Source organism: Macaca thibetana, chromosome 12 (genome assembly GCF_024542745.1).
Source record: "Macaca thibetana thibetana isolate TM-01 chromosome 12, ASM2454274v1, whole genome shotgun sequence".
Lineage (NCBI taxonomy): Eukaryota > Metazoa > Chordata > Mammalia > Primates > Cercopithecidae > Macaca > Macaca thibetana.
In genome coordinates this window covers 115,465,557-115,489,913 of record NC_065589.1, presented here as the reverse complement: position 1 = coordinate 115,489,913, position 24,357 = coordinate 115,465,557, and the positions used below count along the sequence as shown (strand labels likewise).

General features: G+C 40.7%; 1 long non-coding RNA gene across 4 annotated transcripts in view; it reads left to right on the top strand.

Moving 5' to 3' along the window:
- LOC126932646 (uncharacterized) overlaps positions 1-24,357 on the top strand; it is a 61,136-nt gene that overhangs the window by 23,624 nt on the left and 13,155 nt on the right. The window contains exons 3-4 of one of the 4 annotated variants that reach the window (XR_007718263.1): positions 3,720-3,976; positions 19,839-19,931. This is a non-coding gene — a long non-coding RNA (uncharacterized LOC126932646). Of the gene's footprint in view, positions 1-3,719; positions 8,743-19,838; positions 23,705-24,357 lie in introns of those variants that run through there. The other 3 variants (XR_007718262.1, XR_007718264.1, XR_007718261.1) reach the window with 3 other exon arrangements.

The following is a 24,357-nucleotide window of genomic DNA, read 5'->3' as shown; positions in this document are numbered from 1 at the left end:
AAAAGGTTAGAACATAATATTTTCCTCTGAGCTCCCAGTGATATCTTTGCAGACATTTGCCCCTAGGGAGTTAGGGTTTTCCATTAAAGTAAATTCAGGTGAGCCTTCAGTTTCACCAATAACAAAATCTTTTCTACCCAAGTTATTTTTTTTTAATGACCTGGGAGTGGGAAGCATTCTAGGTCCTATGGATGACCAAAGGACAAAAGTTTTAAAATGTAATGTAGCCTCACTTGTCCGAGACAATAGAATGCAGCAGTGGCACGGAAATAAAAGAAATAGAAATAGTGAGGAGGGGAAGGGAGAGAGAAAGAGAAGACTTCTATTTTACTTAGGGAATGTGCTTTTCTACTCTGGAATATGTGTGCCTCAGGTCCTGAGAGTTCTTTGGATAATAAAATATCATTCATATCTCATTTTTCCACTAAGAGGAACCTTGTTTGTAAACTCCTATCTGAATTAGTAAATATTACAAATGTAAAATATTTATGATGAAAAATACTTTTCCTACATACAAACGTAGTTATAAATTGAAATGGCTACTAATTCACTCAAATTGAGTAGGTTGTTCAAAATAGCAAGTTGTGATTGGCCTATAAATCATAACATATGAGTAAAATAAAAGTTTTGAGCTACCTAAGATTTATCCAATTTTATACTCAATCAGAAGCCCCATGAAGAGCTTAGACTAGATAATCCCTCAGGTCTTCTTCAGTTGTAAAAGTCTATGATTCAGTGTCTCAATATTACAAATTCTGGGTTTATTGAGTCTGAATTCAGAAAGTTTTCCTGTCTAAAATATAATTCAAAAGTTATACTGTAAAGACTTCAAGAGCTGGGAAGTTTTCAAGCATCTCACCTGACTTTGCCCTGTTCCCTGCCTCTTTCTCCTACCTGAGCCTTTGGTGACTCACCTGTAAAATGAGGATAATAATACCTACCACTAGAATCGCTGTGAAGATTAGAGAAAACATATATTCCACACCTTAAACAGTGTCTGGTGTGTCATAATGCCCAGTCCATTGAGGATGCTGGTGCATCTATTAGTATCTGCGGCACTTGCCGACAGATGTTACCTTTTAGGCCTAACTTAATCTCTTTTCTTCTAAAATTATACAATGTAATGGTTAATAACTTTGGAGTCACTCCTGGGTTCAAATAACTGCTATATCACACCAATTTATGGGCTGTATGATCATGAGCAATTTAGTTAAGCTTCCAATGTCACAATTTCTCATCTACAAAATGGGAAAATAATTGTGCCTAATTAATAGACCTATTAAATAAGATAATGCATGAAAAATACCATGTCTGATTTTGCTCAAGAGCTTATCCCCATTGCCTAGTATAGTATCTTGCACAGGGCAAGCACTCAACAAATATTAATGAAGATTTAACTGTTTTACATAATTATTTTATTATTTAATTGTATATTAGTATTACATAGCTATTACCATCATCATCATTATCATCATCATCAGTAAACTTGTACTGTTTATATCTCACACCTTCCTTGGTGTAGAAGTGGTAGTCACATATTTAGAGAAACGTAGATTTTAACATTAAATATACACGGACCCAAAGAGGGGAACTACAATAGACACAGGGGTTTACTTAAGGGTGAAGAGTGGGAGGAGGGAGAGGATGGAAAAACAACCTATAAGGTACTATGTTCACTAGCTGGGTGATGAAATCATTTGTAGACCAAACCCCAGTGGCATGCAGTTTACTTATGTAACAAGCCTGCACCATGTAGCCCCCAAACCTAAAATAAAAGTTAGAAGAAAAAAAAGTGGGTTTTGGTTAGGTCCTTGGCTGAAGTAGGAAAGTAATGTTTACTAATGATATCATCTATTCTGTTTAAATATTCATTTATTTAGGAAGCCTTGACTGAACCAGGCTCGGGGGATATGCCAGGCTCTGGGGATACTATGAAAGCTAAAAGATACACAATCCCAGCTGTCATGGAGCAAAGAGTTTATGAGAGAGAGACTGATGCTAATCAAAGAAGGACACTAACAAATGAACCATTGTATAGCTTTGCCAAGGACCATGAAGGAGAGAGACATAGCTCTATGAAGGGGCTTTGATGTAGGGAGGTGAGTTGAAGTCTGAAGCAAAGGATGGAAAGGCCTGATCACATGGGGGCTTGTATGACACATTTTGAAATTTATTTAATAGGAAGTAGGGGATTGTATCATGATAAAGTGTGTATTTCCAAAAGCTTACCTTGATTACAATATGGAAGGTGAATCAGAACAAGACAACGAGATATAGGGAGATGTTAATGTCAATGATTTTGTACTATATAAAATCCCAAGGAGGTGGTCTCCATGGTAATTCTGTCTTTGAATCTCAGCAGAAAGTTAGGTTGATGCCTTGTTCATAGGCACCAAAAAGGTAAAGGGGAAGAGACCACTCCCCATGCCCAAATATACAAACTTTTCTTTTCATAATTAGTGTCAATATTGAGGGCAAGAGATACCACATAGGTCTCTGAATTTATTATTCTTCTCTGCCACTTTTGCTGTGTCCACAAGAGAACAAAGCTATCCATATTTCCTGTTTTATATTATGGGCAGTCACATGCCCTCTAATTGGAGGATTGCATGCCAAGCCAATGGCCTAGCCTCATAAAACCTCACTAGCTATTATACCGATGGGGCCAGACTATGAGGCAGAGTTGTGAAACTTATCTTTAAACCTTAGGTCCAAAAAGGACAGAAAAAAAATAAATCATTTCTAGCTCGAGAGCTCTCATGGCAACCAACCTCTTAAGGAGTAAGGCAATGAGTTTATTCGTATTTCATCCTGCAAATATTTATTCAACTCTTATTCTGTGCCAGCCACCTCTTGCTATATCATGACATCTGCTATATCATGTGACTTAAGGGGGAGGACTACCACTTATGAACTTACTGTATACTTTATATAGGTTATCTGATTTGTTCATCAAGACAACTCCACAAAATAGAAATTATGACTTCCACTTTAGGAAAGTTAGGATTTAAACCTAGATCTATTGACCACAAACCCCTTCCCCTTCCATTACACCATGCTGTTTACCAGAAAGGAGTCCCTTTTCAGAGATAACTCCCCAAGGAGGCCAGAAACTCTGCCATTAGTGAGTTTCCTTTGTGCCAAGATTCATCCTGTCTCCAGCACCCTCTTTTTAAAACCAGAGCAGGATTTCTCAACCTCAGCACTACTGGCATTTAGGACCGGATAATTTTTTTGTTGTGGGGGCCATCCTGTACCTTATTGGATATTTAACAATAACACTGACCTTTACCCACTAGATGTCAGTAGCACCCCGGTTGTGATGACTGAAAATGTCTCTGGACATTGCCAGATCTCCCTGGGGGAAGACAAAGCAGAGGAGAAGGTAGTGTGAACGGCCAAGAAAGCAGAGTTGCAAGAAAGAAATGATTGGCAAAGTCAGCTGTTGCTGAGAAATTGTGTAAGATATGGACAGGAACAAAATGATATTTGAGTTTAGTGACGAAGAGATCCTTGGTGACCCTCAAGGAGGGCAGTGTCAGAGGGCTGGTGGGGGCAGGAGCCTCAGGGTGGGGCACATGTGGAAAGCGTGGGAGTAGGGACAGCGCGGAGTGACTCTCCTTTCAGTAAGCTTGAGAATACTACAGAAGTGAGGCTGCGCCAGCTCTGGGCCCAGGACTCAAGCTTCTCATTTCTGAATCTTGGAATACTCTTTCTAGGATCCTGAGCAGCCATATAAGACATTCAACCAGCCTGAGACCACCATACATTGATCACAGTCTCAAATGAACCCAACATTTCACCTGTGCCCGCCAGGCAGCAGACATGCAGCTGAAGCTGTCTTGGAGCCTCTAGACCAGCCCATCCACCTGCTGAATACCAGTGAGTGACCTATGTCAAAGCTACCAGAAGTGGAATTGCCAGCTGAGTCTTGCCTAAATTTCTGAGCCACACAATCGTGAGATACTATAAAGTGGTAAGTTTTATAGCAGTGTGTTACCCAGCAGTATGGACCTGGAACAGACTACAGCACTAGTCCTGGTTTCCCTCTCCCAGTCAATACAAAGACAGGGATGACCTGTGCTCTGAGAATAGCTCCTAAGCATGTGTTTTGTGTCATGGTGATTGTCAAGCCCGCAGACTCTAGAGTCATACAGACCCAGGGTCAATGCTTAACTTCTCTCCTTCATGGCTTTGTAAAATAGGGATTTTTACAGGTTCAATTCATAGAAATGTTGAGAAAGATTGAGTGAGATGCATTTATGTAAAGCACTTATGCAGTGCCTGCCACAATAAATGCTTGCAAAACATTAGCTTTCATTTAAACCATGAGTTTTTCTCTCAATGGACAGCACATCATCACATTCTGTGTAAAATGAGTCTGACTTCACAAAAGTTTGCGCTAACTTCATCTCTCCCCACTAGAGGGACTAATGAGGCCTTCTCCCCTCACCTGCTTCTTCACAACCACAAGTCCGTTCCTCTTGTTCTTTCTGTGGTTTCCAACCTCCAGTTCTGACTATTCGACCTACAAACCTTTAACCACACACAGACACACACACACACACACACACACACACACACACACAACAAGAGAATGCCTCTAAACCACAAGTTCTCCTGTGGGAAATGTGTGTATTAAAGGATTGACTTCTGAATGCCCTCTTAGCAACCACAAGCATTTCGATTCTAGTCTGCCTAACTTGTGAATCACTCCTGTCTGAAATAACTAGAAAAATAAAGAAATTAGGCGTTGGGAGCAGAAATAAAGACTAAAGTATAAGGCAAAGGAGGAGGAGATCTTTTGCAATGAAGCATGAGACACTCTGAAGGAAGTTGAAAAAAGAACAAGATGCCTGATTCTTCCAGGAAGCAAAGGGCTAAGCTGTGTATTAATAGGGCCACAGGCAGAGCTGAAGCTATAATTCTGGCTCCTAGACAGATATTTCAAATACACAAAATTAGCCATGAAAGCAGCCCAAGTCCTTTCCCAACTCACACGCCTTAACTAGTCTGCGTTTCTAGACCACAGGGGACCCAGGGTATTGGTTGTGGGAGTTAATACTTCTGAGTTCAAACACGAACAAACACTGAACATTTAGGAGGAGGAAAGAGACAGAGAGAAAATGCCTCCTTCTATCCCTATTATCTGAAAACAAAAGTTTGTAAACATTACACTGATCTTCTCTGGGAGAGAATTCCTGCTAAGTTGCTAATAAGCAATGGGTATTGAGATAAAAATAATTATACAGCACCCATCATAACTGAGTGGGTGAAATGTCACCAGAAATTTATTTAGCATGCTCTCTTTATGGTTTTATGTTCAGAAACAAAAATATAAGATGAGTAGCAACCTCTGAGCCTTAACTCCAATTTTCACATTGTCAGAAGTTTCTTATCTTCCATGGGCTTTTCAATAAGAGGGCTAAGGATAAATACTGGTGTGTGTGGAGGTGGCAGTGAAGAAGATGGTGATACTCAGAAGGGATGAGCTTAACAGAGTGGTAGCTGTTAGCCAGGCACTCTGCTAGGGTCCTTTTAATGCTATGGGAAAGGGAGAACTTTGTAGAAACAAATTGATTTGATGCCTCTTGAGTAAAGAGCTTAAGATGTGTCTGCCTCGCTGAGAACTATTCCCTGTGACCACAAGGCACAGAGCCATGGACCAACTGTGCTTCATGTCTGTAGAGGTTCCTTTGAGCATTAAAATGACTCCCCATTCAGTCCCATTTAGACCTCCTTCCCCACAGTCAGGGCTTTTCTTGGCAGGGGTTGAGCATGAGTGAGGAATGGGAAAGAGAGGAGCTACATCTCACATTCATAAAGGGCTTGGAATTTAGACTTTTGACATTTTATCCAAATGCAGTTATATGATCACTAGAATTTTGGAGTATCAAAATATTAATTGATTAAATGTAAACATTTAAAATCTACCACACATTTGCACCCCTGTTTTGGCCTCTCTTCTATTTTTAATATATCTGGACCCTCAAAAATGAAAGTGGCCTGGGTTCTTCCCATCTCTGGGAAACACTGCGCAACCCAGCAATCATCTACAGCACTTTCCCCAAAATATTGAAACTCCTGACACAAAAGGAGTTAGATGAGGAGCCGAAAATGGGAAGAAGTGAATATGCAGTGGGTCTGTGCAGGTCCGGAGGAAAATACTAAAATCTATTCCATTAAGCCCCACTAGAAGGTACATCCCCTGAGAGCTAGGGCTCCATCTTTCATCTCGGTAGCTCTAATTTATCGTGCAGTCCTAGAACACAGTAGGAGCTCAATGCATGTGTGTCAAACGGGTGAATGAATGAATGAATTAACAACACTAGCCTGGACAGATGATTCTTTATGCAATATATGATACTGTCAAATTCAACTGCCTGCAAGGGAATCATTTGTCTATAGAGTAGGCAAATTTTCAATATGAAGCTGACTTCAAGCCATTGCTCAGACCAAGTGCCCAACTAAAGGAACATAAATGATTCTTAATATCCAACAAGGAAAGCGTAAGTGGGAGCAGGGATCTGCAGCTAGAAAAAGCAAAGCATATTCCAAAACCAAAGAGAAATTCCTTTTGGATTGTCAATTATTTGGGATTACCTGGGCCTGGGTCACAGACCATTGGTGTGGATAATCAAGAATTGACTGCACGTGTGGATGTCAAGCCTGCTTGGACTCGGGTATTCCCCAGTGACCTGATCACAGCCTCCACTACTCCCCATCTCACGGAGCCCAGGGTAGGAATTGGAGGCATACACCCACAACAAGACTGCAGGGCAGAAGCCTTCCAATACCTTCCAAGATTAGAGTTTCCCGCATGGCTGCAGGAATGAACTGGGGTTTGTCATGAACTTGGCAAGCAGAACAAAGGTTAGCCCAAATAGGGGGGTCATGAAAAAGAGAATCAGGAGTTGTCTGTGCCAGTTGCATTTCCCTTGTTACTACAACCTCAGAATTGTCTGTCTTAATACATTACATATATTAAAAGTAGGGACCACTACGAACAAAGTTGAAGAGTAGGAATTCCTGTTGTGGGCACTGCTGCCCTTGTCTTCGCCTCTCTGTCCCCGTCACTTGGCCTCCACCCTTGGCCCATTTGCTTCAGGCCTTCCCTGGACAGCGTTTTCTGAGGATGATCCACATTCTCAGCCTCTCGTCCTGCTCCATAACCAATTTCGTGTTCCACACTCTGTTCTGACGCAGGCCTGCCCTCAGCTCTCAAAGGTCAAATCTAGGATAATTTGACAAATTAATCTGGTCTTTCAGATGAATGTGTTAATGGGTATTCTTTCTGACAAGAATTTTCAAAAGAATTGCCCTATTTGTGTCAACCCCCCTAATGGAGTGGCTCGGAAGGAAGCCATCACAGGGCCGGGTCAGGTGTGGTCAGCCAGAGGGAGAATACTTTGGGGTCTGTGATCTGAGGCTCTCAAGACACTGTTGGCTTCCTACGATGGGATCTGTCTGGGAAAAGTGTATGAGAATAGGAATTTTCTGCACTGAGGGACAAATCTAGATTGTCACTTGATAGATTTTCACCCCAGTGGGCTCCTGGGGAGCATTTTATAGATTATTCTAGTTTCCTGAGAGTATGTAAGCAAACACAAAGGGAGTCAATTTAAGAAAATATAAATACAGACAAAGGAATCCACCAGAAATGGGAGATTCTGCAGCCCATTCTAGTGAGGGAGGGCAGGGAATGCACATAAACTGAAATTCTGCCCCACAGTTGAGCTTTCTAAAGGAGTCCTTAGCCTCACCAGAAATAGTGGGATAATTTATAGGTTAACATTTCCTTTTAATGTGGATAGCATTTTCCTCATTTATAGTTAATTAGGTTAAGCATGCATGGGGAGCAAGGGAAAAAGGCTTTTAGTGATGCTCTAAATGATTAGTAATTTGAATAAAGTAAAGAACCTCTAGAAGACGGAGCACTGGCACGCATTAAACAGGCTTCTCTCTTCTAAGTGCTGGAGTCGGCCCACTAATTTTGAAGATACTGTGGCAATTAAAGCACTAAAGATAAAAAGACACAGAATGTGCTAAATATTTAGAACAGGTTTTAAGCCATATGTATGTGTGATATTAAGTGATAACAAAACAAATGTCTGAAGATTGCAGATGTTGTATATTTGGCATTCTGGGAACCCTAGTGTTGAGCTTTAGTCCTGAATCACACCAACTTGCTAGGGCCCAGGGTTAAACTAGTGATAATGGACAAGAGACTTCATGTTTTGAGCTCAGCTCCCACTTCTCTGGCCAACGTCTCACTCGGCACTTCTCCTTTATCAGCCTCCTGGTGAGGGATACTGGGAGATTTTGAGTAGAAAGAGCATAGGCTTTGGGCTTTGGAGCCAAGCAAACTGAAATTTGGATCTCTGCTTCCATTTACTGGCCATGTGAGCTTCAGCAAATAGCTTAGCAGACTGAGACCTCAGTTCATTCCCCTTTAAAGTGACTGAACTAGCACAGAGCCCACTCCCAGTGTCAGCATGAGGTTGCAATAAGGACAAACAGGGCCTGGCACATAGTTGTCAAGGAACAAGTTTCAGTTCCCTTCCTTCTAACGACCAAACCGGAAACGTGGTGAATTTGCAAGATCTGCTTGCCCTATGCACACTCGCTAAAAGTAGTCAATAAAAAGATGCTTTCTATCTCTTGCACGCATGTGTGCATGTGCACACACACACACACACCCCGCTTCCTCACCACCTTGACTGCCTTTAACCTTTGCCCACTTTCCCCGGAAAGGATGCTTCCATGTGAAGACAGCATGGTTTAAAAACAGTGTGTAGATCCCAGTGGGGAGGGGTCATTGCCTTCCAGATTCCTAGCTACCCCACCCCCTCCAGGCAGCTGGCCTGATGAGGAGCAGGTGATTTCTTTTTTCCATTGTTTTAATTTAATTCTAATTGAATGTAAGGCTGGAGATGCCTTCAATGGGCTCTTTTTTCTGGTTAAATTTCCTTGGGGAGTGTACCCTAAGACCTCTCTCTTTGTGATAACTTATTCTGGCCAGCAGAGCCAGGCTCTATTTATTACATCTCCCGACCACCCCCCTCCACAACCCTAGCAGGAGGGGCCCCTCTGCAGTTGCTGATGACTAGAGAATTACTCAAGTGTGAACTGTTTCACTGTCTGTCACTTTGCTCATTAGGCAAGTGAGAAAATGTATCTATGGCTCTGTCTCAGGGTCCTCATTAGCTTAGAGGCACATTTTTACTTCCCTTATTTGTTTTTAAGATGAATGCATAGGAAACAGTATTCAGTTTGTGTTCCTCAGTATAATTTTAAGAAGCAAAAGCCTGGATAATCTTATTATCTTCCCAATAATTGTGTTGTTCAGACGGTAGGGAAAGGGTAATTGCCTCTACTGCATTTCCAGCCAGGGTGGAGGGGTGTAACTGTTTCAGCTGTAGTAAGGATTCAAGTCCTCTGCACTGGGGGAAGATCGTGGTGTTTTCAGAAAGGTAGTAAACAGGTACCCCCAATAAGAACAACTAACGAGCCTGTACCCTGAGAGTGTCATTTTGTTTTCTTCTAATACTCTAGTCTCTGTGGGTATAAAATATAGTATTATTATTACTACCTTTGTGTTAAATGTAATTCTATTTCTACCTAGAGGTTTGGTCAAAGGTTAGTCATTTTTTTTGGTGGCGGCTAGGGTGGAGGATGGGGATTGGAGAGGGATGTGTGGAATATATTTAAGATTTGGTTTTTATGGAGCTTTTGTTACAGGTATTTATGGTTGTTTATCATCTCTAGATTTATTTACTGAGATGATAAAACAGAGCTGAGATCACCCAATATCATTCAAGAGTTTGACATTCTGGTTGCCTTCCTGATAGAAATGTGTCAGCCTATTTCTTGTTTGCTGCGCTTGATTTGGGGTGTTTAGGATCCATTTTTGTTCAGCCACTTAAATGTTGTTCCAAATTCATTAGCATCTGTGTGGAGTCCCAGCCACGGATGCCCTGTGGCTGATAATTTAAGTGGAGAATGTCTGTCTCACAGGGCTAAAGGAAGAAAAAGGCCAGTTATTTTCTTCACCTTAAAAGTTCTAAAACATATGGAGCATGTTAGGCTCAGCATTAGCTGCTTGCATTAGTTCACACATAGGTCTGCAAAACAGAGCAAACAGATGAACTAGACTGGTAAACAGAAAGGGTACATTTCTGTTTATTTGCATTTTCAGATTTGAATCTTAAATCTAAGAAGTGCAGAGAAAGCAGCATTCTATTTGTTTTAAAAGCTTGATTCTTTCAGTAATAATGCCAGTCAAAGTGACTGAATTTTCATCTCCCTCAACCATTTTCTTCATTCAGAGAAATGAGAATGCACATCACCCATTCAAGGGAAATATAATGCATTATTATAATATGCCTTGGCCTAAGTAGCTAATCACTTTTTATTAACACTTTTTGGCCCAGGGAGTTGGGATTTCTCCAAGCTGACTGTCAGGGTAGGGATTCTGGGAGTCTATATTAGTAATTAGCATTGCAAGATCTTGACTCCTGGGGTGATTCAAATTAATACAAAATAAAAGTGCAAATTTCCAAATAGCTTTGAAAGCCATATCTATTATTAAATTTATGTTATTAAAGCCCTTCCCAGCCAGTATGACAGGAGTCCAAAGCAAAAGGTTTCCTTAAATATCTGCACAACTCGTCTTGGATTCTTTAAAATTAAATAAAAGAGCATACAATGAAAGATCAAAAGAAATTTCTGTACAATTGAGTTACGCCTTGGCAGTAAAGTTTTCCACCAAACCAAATCCATACAAAGCAATATTAGTTTCATGGTCACAGTTGCTTTTGGAGTTTCCTTGATACGTTTGGCAGCTATCTTGAGAGCATCCAAAGAACCGCTGGCAACATCAATCACTCATTTCATAAGCAGGCGTTAAGAGGCGACAGGAGGGCGCTTGGCACAAAACCATCTCTCCACCATGGAGCCCCTCCCAGTCAGGGAAAAAGAGAAACGGTGCAGCATAGAGACATTATGGAGCACTCGGCCTCGAATAAGGTTCTGCTAATGTGTAAATAACCTGCTTTCTCTAACCATGTCTTTAGCAGACTAAGTGGTTAATTGTTATTGATCAGCTCTGCCCACTGTTCCAATATCAGTCATTATTGAAAATAATCTCAGTATCCTTCATTAAGCATGCATCTGTTTCCATGGGAATGCATTTTAAACACAGAGAGCTACTTGAGTGTTCTTGGTTTCACTGGTAGCGCCGGCACCGAGGGCTGTGGTTGCCCAATCTGTCATAGTTAATCAACTCTCATCTCTTAACACTGGCTGCAGTTATCAATGAGGTAAGGATTAATATTCTGGGCGAAGCAGATGATAAATCATTTGTATATAATTAGTGTACAGCAAGGTTACAGCTGACATGAATTTTTATCTTAATTATGAGAGAAATTTGTTCCATTAATTTAATTTAGTTTGCATGAGTGGCTAGACACCTAACAAAGTTAATCTTACACCTGTCATTACAACATTAAGTAGAAAGCCTCGTGTTGAGGCGCTAGTCTCAGATCCTCCCGCAGATGAGGATAATGTTGTTCATCTCAATGTGAAAATAGATGATTGTAGACAGAAGATGTAAAGTCGACTCTTTTTAAAGTTGTCCCAGGGAATTTATGGGAAAATATTGAAGTGACTCAACTCAAGTTGCTGTGCTTTGGATGCCACAGTCCCCTTGTGAAATTACCTCTCTCCTGCCTTGCAAATCAGATGGAAGACACTAGATACAAGAAGAGATAGGTTGTTTTTTAAATGTATATATACTAACTTCGGAGCTTTTGGCCAAATAAAGCTTTGCCTCATGACAAGCTGTTGCATTTGTATCAAATGCAATGAATTAAGAAACATGCACTAGTTCGAGTTGTCTCTTCTAAGTGCTTCATGCTTACAATTGAATAGCAGAATTCCTATAACTCGATCTACTGTACAAATGGTAATTATGCAGACATCCCAAAGGCTTCAGAGTACAGCATAAACCTAAACCCTGTACTAATTATCCAAGTAATCACTGTGTCTGATCAATCGTGTTTAATTGATAGATTAGGTGGGGCTGTTTATGCAGTAGAATGTGATGTTCTTTATTTTCCTAAAGATTAGCTACATATTTGAGATTTTAAAAAGGCAGAAAAGATTTGCTGACTTGGCTTATTTAAAATGGTTTCCTTATAGACTTACCTTTGTGATAATTATTTTCCTTTGATGTCTGACCTGGTGTAGGCAGAAATCTTTAAATGAGAAAGGGCAGGAAGTCACAAAGTTACAATACAAAATCCCTGAAAACAGGATGACCAAGGAACAACTCCAGAATGTGGAAACAGAACTCGAAATGGCATCATGGAAGAGGCCCTTTCTGAAACTGCACATTTGAAATATAAGCTGTGGCTTCCAAAGGAATGGGCCTTTGCATTTAGGAGACCCCAAATAAGCCTGCAGCTGAAATGCTAATTGCACAGTAACTCAGATTAATGTATTGTAATATTAGTCCACAATTATCACTTGGAGATAGGGTCAAGAAGTGTATAGTTGGTTATTCACAAGAAATGACTGATTTAAAAACAAAGAGCTCTAATGGAATTCAATAGTGCTTTTCAGTCATTCTGCTTGGCATCTCTATTACCTGAGATGATTCACAGTCCATTATGGGAGCTTCCATGCTAATAGAATGTCTATCTTCTGTAATACAGACACATCAGAGCACTAACTGGGAATCTGTCACAATGAATTTCATCTAGATTTTACTTCATCTCTTCATGGACTGTAAAATTTGCTCTTGTACAATGCCTAAATTTACTGTGGGTAATTGAGAGAGATCTATAGATGCAGCAGCACTCGGTTAAAAGCAGTTTTCCAAAGATCTATTGTAAATTGTGCAGCTTTGCCCCAGCTGGGGAAAGATTATGGTGAGCTGAATCTTGCCTTTACTAATGAGATGTTGTGGTGAGTTCAAAAGAGAGATGGGGGAGATGCCTTAGTGAATTCTGCCACGTGGAAAAAGGAAAACAAGGGACCCATCTTTCATTCCGAAGAAAGCTTTGCAAAAGGGACAAAAATAAGTTTGGACCCAGGCTTCATTACCTTCCGTGGGAAGTATAAATCGGGGCTACGAGAGACATAATATTTTCCAAATCTGCCTGCATTTACTTGGCAGAAAAAGAATGTCTCATGCATGACCCAGTCTTCCAGTAGCTTACATTTGGCTCCTCGTGCGACTGCAGGTAGAACAAATTCCATCTCTCATTTGCTACACCTTCTGTTTCACAGATTGTTAATCCTAACTAAAATATTTGGTATTAAGCTATCTGCATGAATTGTTGATAAAGAATTAAGATAACATTTGAGCTATTAAATATAATGTGTGCTCATATTTTTTCAATGGATACTTGGGTTACTGCTCATAAAGTATACACGCTAACCTTTTTTTTTTCCCCCTTCAAACCGTTCCCCTTTCTTTATTTTACTTATTCCCATCAAAAGCTAAACAGAATCACTGGGTGCCCTTAACAATTGTAGGGCTTAATATTTGTTAGCCAATTAGAATTGTGATATATTCTACAGCTTTTTTCCTAAGCCAGGAACTGAATAATAGCATCATGCTTCACTGGCGGTGAAGTGAGCTGAGCCTTTACATTAGGAGAAAATCAGAATGGTATGACTGCAGTTCATTACTGAAATAGGTAACTGATGAACTGAAAAGACAAAGGGCATTGTTAAATGAAATGTCATTATTAGAGGTGCTCATGTTTAACAAATGTACTGTAAGTTAATTCAGTAGTGTTTTCTATAAAGTTCCCCACTGAATGTTCACTGCTCATTTTTACTGTCTCTGCATACCTAACATCTCCTTAAAAATATCTTCAAGGAAACAATGTCAACTCCCAATCATAGGGAATATTTAAACCGAGGTCAGAACCATCTTCTAGGCTCAGGTGTTTGCGTAACTTTCACTGAAGACCCTAGCCAGATGCAGTTGTGTTTATGTTACTAGATTTACATGCAATACACCAGGACGTTAACAATGCTGCGGTGGGGGGGGGGGGGGGCGGTTGCACGGAGGATAAACACAATCACTTTGCAGAAGACTTGGGAAAATGTTTTCAGCTTAAAGAGGAGAAAAGGCAATGAAACCCCTTTGGCATCTGTGCAAAACTGTTTGCTTGACTCTGGAGGTGATAAAAATAATTTATGGAGCTCTACGTTTTTAGCAAGAGGAAATGACCTCAGCTTTTGGCAATCTGATGCAGTTAGTGAAGCCTCTCTCTACTACTTTTATGGATTTCCTTGAGCTACATATTCTGTGACCTGTATTTCAGATTTATTGGCAGATACGTAAGCCACATTAAGTAATATAAAATGCAGTGAATGCATCAAACGACTCACCAAGGACCCACTGACAGCCGGCGAGAGGCTGCCTCTTCGAAGAAGTCACTCTGAATCGGATACCTGTTTATGCATTTGTCGAACCAGGCTCTGAATTTTTGTTTTAAATGAAGACATTAGTTCAAAACAAAAACGTCTCCAGCCAAACCCATAACATATTGGGTGGCAGGAAGAGGGTGTACAGCCAACTTTAAAATCTAATCAAACGCTCAGGATTTTGAGTGTGAACATGCTTTGCTTCCCGTTTGGGGGGAAACGCAACTTCTCGGGAGGAGAGAAGGGGCCCCCAGCATATTGTGTTTGATTCTCCACAAGACAGTAGAGTAGCATTTTGTTTTTTTTTTTTTTTTTTTTTTTTTTTTTTTTTTTTGAGACGGAGTCTCGCTCTGTCGCCCAGGCTGGAGTGCAGTGGCCGGATCTCAGCTCACTGCAAGCTCCGCCTCCCGGGTTTACGCCATTCTCCTGCCTCAGCCTCCCGAGTAGCTGGGACAACAGGCGCCCGCCACCTCGCCCGGCTAGTTTTTTGTATTTTTTTTTTTTAGTAGAGACGGGGTTTCACCGTGTTAGCCAGGATGGTCTCGATCTCCTGACCTCGTGATCTGCCCGTCTCGGCCTCCCAAAGTGCTGGGATTACAGGCTTGAGCCACCGCGCCCGGCCGTAGAGTAGCATTTTGATGAGGGAGATGCAGACTGACCAATAACGTCTTTTGGGAAATTCTTACTGCCTTGATAAAGAGAAAGGAAGTACCAATGAGGAAATGAGTATTGCACAGTGCTATGTGCTATAACCACTTGAAACAGAACTGGGAGAATTTGTGTAAGACCTATACCCCCATCCTTGATGCCATCAAAGGCAAGGTCCCAATGTGTCAAAGCAGAAAGAGAATGAGTCTGGCAGTCAAGAGACCCAGTTCCTAGCTGGGGCAGCTGTGTCACCTTGGGCAACTGCCACCCTCTCCCTCGAGGTCATGACGGGATGCCTGGCATCCCTTCCTGCACAAAAATCCCTTGATTCCTTAAACAATGATGTCCAAATGATTGATGTAAGAGAAATGAGATCACAGGATACTGGGGACACCTGAACCAGCCGTGAATTACTTGAGAAGATTCAGGCCCTGGCATTAAGCCAAGCAGAAAAATGATGGACATGTGGTTTCATGGGGAACTTCTAATTCACCTTCTTGTGACTGTTATATTTTACTGTTAACCATTCCCTTTTAAAGAAAGCCTCGTGGGACTCAGATGAAGGTACACTCCCTCCAAAAAATGTTCTGGGTAAATTCCACCCTACTATGGTCTGTCCAGCCTCTGAAAATTGACAGCCCTTTGTTTGCATCACTTCATACTGTCCATGTGAACAATTAAACAGTGTGGTTAAGGGCTCAGTTTCCAGAGTCAGATGGCCCAAGTTTAAGTCCTGATTCTGCCACTATTAGCTGTGTGACCTTGGGCAAGACTCTTAACCTCTCTGAGGTTTTTCTATTCTGTAAAATTGGGATGACAACAATACTTTTGTTGACTGGATGATTGTGATGATGATATGAGATCCAATTTGTAAAGCATTAACACAAATGTGTCACAGAGTAAAATTCTCAATCTATATTAGATATTGTTGTGTTTCATGCATATCCATTTTGTCTTTTCTTCATAAGAGTGTAATTGATTAAAGACAGAGTCACAGCACCACATGCTATTTGTGTTCCCTACAGTGTTGGGCTCACAATATGTTTTTGGAAAATAAGTAACTGAGGGGTAAAGTCCTGCTATGGTAGAGAAAGGGGAATGAGGCATAATAGCAAAAGAATAGAAATATCTTCTCTCCTGTTGCATAAAGAGCAGTTTTAACAATGTTTACCATTATTAAGCATTCACCTTTTGCTGGGCACTTTGCACAAGTTATTTTTTTATTTATTATTTATTTATTATTATTATTATTATTTGAGATGGAGCTCGCCCAGGCTGTAGTGCAGTGGCCCCATCTTGGCTCACTGCAAGCTCCGCCTCCCGGGTTCACACCATTCTCCTGCCTTAGCCTCCCGAGTAGCTGGGACTACAGGCGCCCACCACCACCCCGGCTAATTTTTTGTATTTTTAGTAGAGACGGGGTTTCACCATGTTAGCCAGAATGGTCTCGATCTCCTGACCTTGTGATCCCCCCGCCTCGGCCTCCTGAAGTGCTGGGATTACAGGCATGAGCCACCACGCCCGGCCTACACAAGTTATTTCTAATCACTATTCTGCCAGATATATATTATTATCCCTGTTTTACAGAAATAAAATTTGAAGTTCAGGGAAGGTAAGAAATATTGCACATGACTGAAGTGAAAGAATAGGATTCAAACCCAGGTCTGTCAACTGCCAGCGTCCACTTCTACCGACATTTAGCCTTTCCACCCACAGCATGCTGTCCAATCAGACAGATGCTCCTCCTCTGAACAGGCAACATGGCTATCTCCTGCTGGCAAATGATAAGAAATTAGAGATAGGATTGTCAGACGAGCCTTTCATGCTGAGTCACATAGAGCAAGACATATTACAGGCAGTGGCAAAAGCTGAAAATTGAGAGTCAGTCTTCGAAAATGCACAGTATGAAAAGAAATGCAGATCATAGTCATTCTGGGCTCACACCTTAGCAACTACCATCACCCAGGTCCTATTTGAAGCCAAACAATTGTGGCTTAAAGGTGCTGAGTAATTAAGACATTGAAACTAGGTATTAAAGAACAACAACATGACGCTTTAGGACCCGGAACTGTCAGCCATGACTTACACTTGCAAAGCTCCTCTGTCTCCCTAGAACGTTCACTTGCAATAAGTAAGGGGTAATAAGATGGAGGAATTCATATTGGCAAGGTTGGGACATGGTCTGAGAAGAAAGATGGGATTAAGAGAGGTGGCCAGGATCAGCCGTAAACTCCCAGTTGGAAGTTTCGGTGCAGGTTGTGTCTTGGACTGGGGCCAGCCAAGAAACATGTGATCCACACAAAACGTGTTGGGGTCCATATTGTCCGGAAGGATGTGGTATTATGAATGTCTTTGTCTGGTTGGAAATATCTAGGCTCTCCAAACAACCATTTCCAGATCTCAATATTGTCTGCCTTCCAGAAATGTTTCATCCTGGACTTGAGTTATTCACATTGTTTCCCCAAACGCCAAGTAGAAATGCTTGGGATGATAAAATAGAAAGCACAGAATACATTTGCCTTGGGTGCACATTCTTAAAGTACTTCACCGCGAAGCAGTCCAGAGCTCTGCTAGCTAATAAGAAGGTTGAGACAAGAACCACCTCTAATAATTCAAAACTAAAATTAGACATTCACTTGAAAAATTCAGGTAGCTGAAACAAAAATGAGGGAAGCTTTGTTTATTTAAATTATGAGATAATTGCCGCAATTCTCCAATTCCCCTCACTAGGGTAGACTTGGCTTGAGTGTATCAGTATCCATGGTGACTCATCTAATAAGTAAACTGCATTAGCTCTGCTACCAGCAGAAAGGAAAGGGAAAGGTCTTGAAATATATCTGTTGTGGCTTCCTTCCAGAGCAAGGGATTTCATTATATCCTGAAGACATGAGACAGTTCAAAGAGATTTGAAATATGGAATGAGAAGGCGGAGGAGGAGAAGTTTGGGATTATATAGTTGCTTTTTAGTTTTGATTTTATATATGAGAATCAGATGCTACAGACAGAGACTCTAGGGGGAGACTTTATTCTTCTGGTCCAGGGTTTTGTTTTGGTTCGTTCTGTGGTTAATATCTTTCCAAAAAGTTCCCCCCACACCGGTAGGCCTTCATGTGTACTCCCATGTATGTAATTTCAAATAAGTATGACAGAAAATCCTTTAAAAACAACACATACATGATTTTCTATTCCATGGCTGAAATGAAACTTGCTGGAAAAAAAATGCATGATGGTGCCTGCTTATTAAATCCAGACAATGCAGAATGATAATAGGAAGCATCCCGAAAGAGGCACCGCAGTATTTCTGTAACAACAGAATAATAACTTGCTTTGCATCTGTCTACTTTTAAAACCATTTTACGATTACAAGCATGTAAGCTATTCTAATTATTACTGTAAATAATTAATCATTTCCTTTACAATCACTTATTAATTAGCTGTCATAACATTGTTGTGAGTTAGGTGGAAGACAAGGATTCAATATTCAGTTATTAACACCTAATTAAAATGTTCATTGTTTTCCATATGTTGTTTATAGCTTTGCTTCCTCACACTTGAAGACAGAATTTTCTCCGAGAACAATGTCCTCTATTTGCTTAGCTACGTCGCCATCTGTTGTTGAGAAGTAGAAAGTGTCCTTTTCTGCTTTTTCACATAAACAATAGCTTAATCCTTACCTCAGTTTTTATTTGGAATTAAAAAAAATAGCTCCACAATAGTCTCCTCCTAAAAGATTTTTATTGACTTTATTTATTCTACTGCTGACTACATAAAGTATTCTGCTAATACCAGTGGCATCATTTAAGTAGTAAATTAAGTGAGCCTATTAATGAAGCTACTGTGAAAAATTCAAGTTACTCCAACATAGGAAAAGTATAGGAGAGGGGAATTCGCTATCAAGTTTGGCTTACAGAAAGTCACCATCGAGGGAAATTTAAGATTTAATAATTCACCAGCCTAGGCAATGTGGCAAAAGCCTGTCTCTACTAAAAATACAAAAATAAATTAATTAATTAAACAAATAAATAACCAGGCATAGTGGTGCATGCCCGTAGTCCCAGCTACTCAGGAGGCTGAGTTGGGAGAATCACCTGAGCCCCGAGGCTGAGGCTTCAGTGAGCCATGATCATGCCATTGCTCTCCAATCTGGGAAACAGGAGTGAGACCCACCCTGCCCCATCTCAAAAACAAACCAACAAACAAAAAAGATTGACTATTCTACATCATAAAGATATGTTTTATACTAGCTCATTTTTATAATAAAAGGTTATGTTTATTGAGCAACTACTGAATGCTAAGCACTGTTCATTCTTTCAATAGTCCAATAGTAGAGACACTGCTGTGGTTGTGCCCACTTTACAAATAGGGAAACAGAATCACCAAGAGGTAAAGTCATTTGCTGATTCAGGGGGAGGCTAAATAATTTGTGGGGCTTAGTGCAAAATCAAAATGTGAGGCTTTTTGTTCCAAAAGCAGGGAAAGAAGTGCCATTAAAGGTAGGAAAATATAAAGCTTTTTTCCTTTCTTTCTAAGTCTCTCTCTCAACTTGTTATGATGTTTAATTTGCCATTTAATGTTATTTTAATAAAAAATTTAATTTTGTCATTGTATGAATTGTACCATTCATTTTTATGTTGTGCAGTGTGTTTTCAGTGCAAATAGAAGAGCATGTAACTCACATGCAGAATAATCAAAATTTCACAATTCATTATTTTGTTGCTCATGTGTGTGTATTTCACTCTCTCCAGAATGATAGAAATGCTGCGCAAAACCAACTCAACTGTTTTCATCTCACTTGATGTGTGCACAGTCTACCAACACTGCTCACCTTGGGCTTCTTAGTGAGTGAGGAATTACAATTTTCTTTCCTTCTATGTCATCATTTTCAGTACGAGTAGTTGGCCAACACAGAGAAGTAACATGAGAGAGTGTATGGTAGGCTTTCCTGTCATTCACGTTTCTTGGAATGCTTTGGCCTTCTTTCTGCATTCAAAGCAAGTTCTGGCCCAAGCAAAAAGTCAGTGGTAGATATGCAGATATGCCAATATGCCACGCTCACCTTTTACTCTTTAAGTCTCACTGAACTCCCACGTATTGTGGGTCCGCCAGAATTCTGTGTTCACAAGGTGTTGTGAACTCTGTAAGGAAATAAGGTAGCAAGGAACAGCAGATACCCCATTATTCTTATTGAGCTTAACATATTGTGCTTATCTTCCCTACTCACGTTCATGCTCCAATGTCTGTCAGAATTCACTTGCAAAACATAAGTTCAAACATAAAATTGTCGAGAATTTCAAGACAGTGACAGCAGAGCATTAAAATAAGTGTGAGGCTCTCTGAGCCTGGGGCTCTGTGAGACTACACCCACTGAGCAGACTCCGAGATGATGAACACACACAGAATGACACATCTGTTTCCAGAGTTCACGCTCCTAACCACTGTGCTCTGCTGCCCCTCAGACTATGCCCAGAGGCACCTTCAAAAGCTTCTGCTTTATGTGTCCATTATTCATAGAATTAAAGAAAGATGATGGTGGACAGAGGGCCTTAGAATTCCAACCTTCCTATTATACAGACAAAAGACAAGAAACCCAAAGAACCAGGATGACAGCCCTGATGTCCTAAATCTAGACCTCCTCAAATTGTCAAAATAAATGTAATATCTCCTTCCCCTTTCCATCCCTTCCACAACCCACCCTTCCTTTGGTACCCCACTTCTTTGCTGCTCTGTAGTAATCCTGTTCAGTCCCCATGGTTCTGGGGAGGTGGACTCACCCCCAGAGGAGGACACAGAAGGCAGGCAGGCTTAGCAAAGCCGTGTCCTCCACAGGAACCTGGTTACATCTGTGGGGAAAGAGACACCCTTTTCCTCTGGGATGATGAGACATGAGGACCATGACATCATAGAGCATTTTGGACTTATAACCAGGTAGAGAGGGACTGCCTGAGAACGAGGCCAATGTGGAGAAAAGCAGAGCTGAGAGACACGGACAAAAACAAACCCCTCAAGGAGTAGAGATTATGAGCGTCTCAGTTGAGTCCTGAGTTACATAAATGAGTTAATAACCTCTCCCTTTGTTTCTTAACCAAATTTGAATTAGGTTTCTGTTACTCGACTGTTTTCATCTTAATCGATATGTGCACATTCTACCAACATTGCTCACCTTATTGATGAGTAAGGAATTACAATTCTCTTTCCTTCTGTGTCATCATTTTCAGTATAAGTAGTTGGTCAACACAGAGAAGTAATATAAGACAGCATATGGTAGGCTTTCCTGTCATTCATGTTTCTTAGGATGCCTCGGTCTTCTTTCTGCATGCAAAGCAAATTTATGTTTCTGTTTCTGAAATCAGGTTTCTATTACTTGAGACAAAGAGTCCTGATTGATATAGGTTTGTGAATCATTCTGTAAACATGATCATTAAAACCATGGTGAGAATGCAAATAGATACAAAGATTAAGCTATAGGGAATATCATTTAAGGAGAGTGAAAAGGAAGAGAAGCCAGCAAAGGAAACTGAGGGAGTGATCAGGGGGTTCCAGGAGACCCGGCACAGGAGACAGCGTCCACCAGGTAGGAGCAGAAAACAGGGGTGTGGGTGTGGGCAAGGCCAGATATACAGAAAGTTCAAGCAGAGTGATGGTTAGAAAGAGTCTAGTGACCTGGAAATTAGGAGGTGGAGAATTATACCAGGAGTTTTTTGGGAACAAAGCCAAGGGGCTCTGGGTTAAAGAATGAGTGGAAAAAAAGTTTACGTTTAACACTGCTGAAAGAAATCAGAAATGACACAAACAAATGGTAACACATCCTATGCTCATGGATGGGTAGAATCAATATTGTGAAAATAACCACACTGCTAAAAGCAATCTACAAATTCAAGGCAATCCCCATCAAAATACCATCATCATTCTTTATAGGTTTAGAAAAAACAGTTCTAAAACTTCATGTGGAAGCAAAACAAAAACAAAAACAAAAACCCGCATAGCCAAAGCCAGACTAAGCAAAAAGAACAAATCTGGGGGCATCACACTACCTGATTTCAAACTATAGTATAACTCTATAGTCAATAAAACATCATGGTACTGGTATAAAACTAGGCACATCAGCCAAGGAAACAGAATAAAGAACCCAGAGAAGAACCCAAATACTTACAGCCAACTGATCTTCAACAAAGCAAACAAAAACATAAAGTGGAGAAAGGACACATTTTTCAACAAATGGTGCTGGGATAATTGACTAGCTATATGTAGGAGAATGAATCTGGATACTCTTCTCTCGCCATATACAAAAATCCAAGATGCCGTATCCAAGACCTAAAACTATAAAAATTCTAGAAGATCACATTGGAAAACCTTCTAGACATTGGCTTGGGCAGAGATTTCGTGACCAAGAACCCAAAGGCAAATGCGATAAAAACAAAAATAAATAGCTAGAACTTAAACTAAAGAGCTTTTACACAGCAAAAGGAACAGTCAGCAGAGTAAACAGACAACCCACAGAGTGGGAGAAAATCTTCACAATCTATACATCTGATAAAAGACTAATATCCAAAATCTACAACAAACTCAAACAAATCAGTAAGAAAAGAAAAAAAAAAAATCCCATCAAAAAGTGGGGTAAGGACATGAACAGACAATTCTCAAAAGAAGATATACAAATGGCCAACAAACATATGAAACAATGCTCGACATCATTAATGATCAGGGAAATGCAAATCAAAACCACAATGGGATACCACCTTATCCCTGCAAGAATGGCCATAATCAAAATATCAAAAAACAGTAGATGTTGGCGTGGATGCAGTGATCAGGGAACACTTCTACACTGCTGGTAGGAATGTAAACTAGTAGAGCCGCTATGGAAAATAGTGTGGAACTTCCTTAAAGAACTAAAAGAAGAACTGCCATTTGATCAAACTGCCATTTGATCAAAAGTGCCATTTGATCCAGCAATCCCACTACTGGGTATCTACCCAGAGGGAAAGAAAATCGTTATACGAAAAAGATACTTGCACACACATTTATAGCAGCACAATTCGCAATTGCAAAATTGTGGAACCAATACAAATGCCCATCAATCAACAAGTGGATAAGTAAACTGTGGTATATATATACAATGCAATACTACTCAGCCACAAAAAGGAATGAATTAATGGCATTTGCAGTGACCTGGATTGGAAACTATCATTTTAAGTGAAGTAACTCAGGAATGGAAAACCACACATTGTTCTCGCTGATATGTTGGAGCTAAGCTATGAGGATGCAAAGGCATAACAATGATACAATGGACTTTGGGGACTTGCGGGGGAGGTTGAGGAGGGGAGGGATAAAAGACTACAAATAGGGTGAGTGTATACTGCTCAGGTGATGCGTGCACCAAAATCTCACAAATCACCACTAAAGAACTTAACTCATGTAGTCAAACACCACCTATACCCCAAAAACATATAGAAAAAAATGTTTTAAGTCTTGTGTTTAAAATGGTAGGTTGGGTGTATGTATTGACTGCTACTTCCTTCTGAGACACAACCGAAGTGTGAGGAAAATTATTAAATATATATATATATATATTTATATATATATATCCTGCAAGGACAATGAGAACAAGCGAAAAGACCACAGTGGATAAAAATTCGCACCAGCAAGTGAAAAATGTCAACAAATTTTTGGAAGTGGAATAAAAAGTGGAGAACAGGTATCTGGCATTGCAGAGGAGAGAATGCAGGGACACCTTGGAGCCCAGTGGGGTTAATGGCAGAGGGGGATTCACTGCTTAGAACTCTGACAACTTCAAGGCTGAGGCACAGGTAGCTTGGAGAGCAGGAGTAAGGCTCAGGCAGGGCTGAAAACAGGGAGGTAGTGTGAAAGCCTCTGTTAGAGCCACTGGACCCACCCCTGATCATTCCCGTCCTTTGCAGTTGCATCACCAAACCCCTGATTCTCACAAGTAACCGGAGAATTGTTCTCTAGAGACCCTGAGAAGGCCAGAATCCCAACTCTGGAACATGTGTCAGAGTTGAGGCCATGGATGAGGTTATGTGCCCCAAACTGAAGGATTAGTAGAGGTCCACATACTCTTGACCAGAGCCCCATCCTGTCTCCCATCTTTGACCAGGGTACCAGGAGCCTCGTGTATGCTCCCCACGCAAGACATTGAAAGAGCTTCTCTGCAGAAACGATGCCCCTGTGGTGGTTGGTACAGTGGCGACTTAGCTAAATGGAAACTGTGTTTAGCAGAATCCCCTTCTCTGGGTGGTTCTGCTTGGG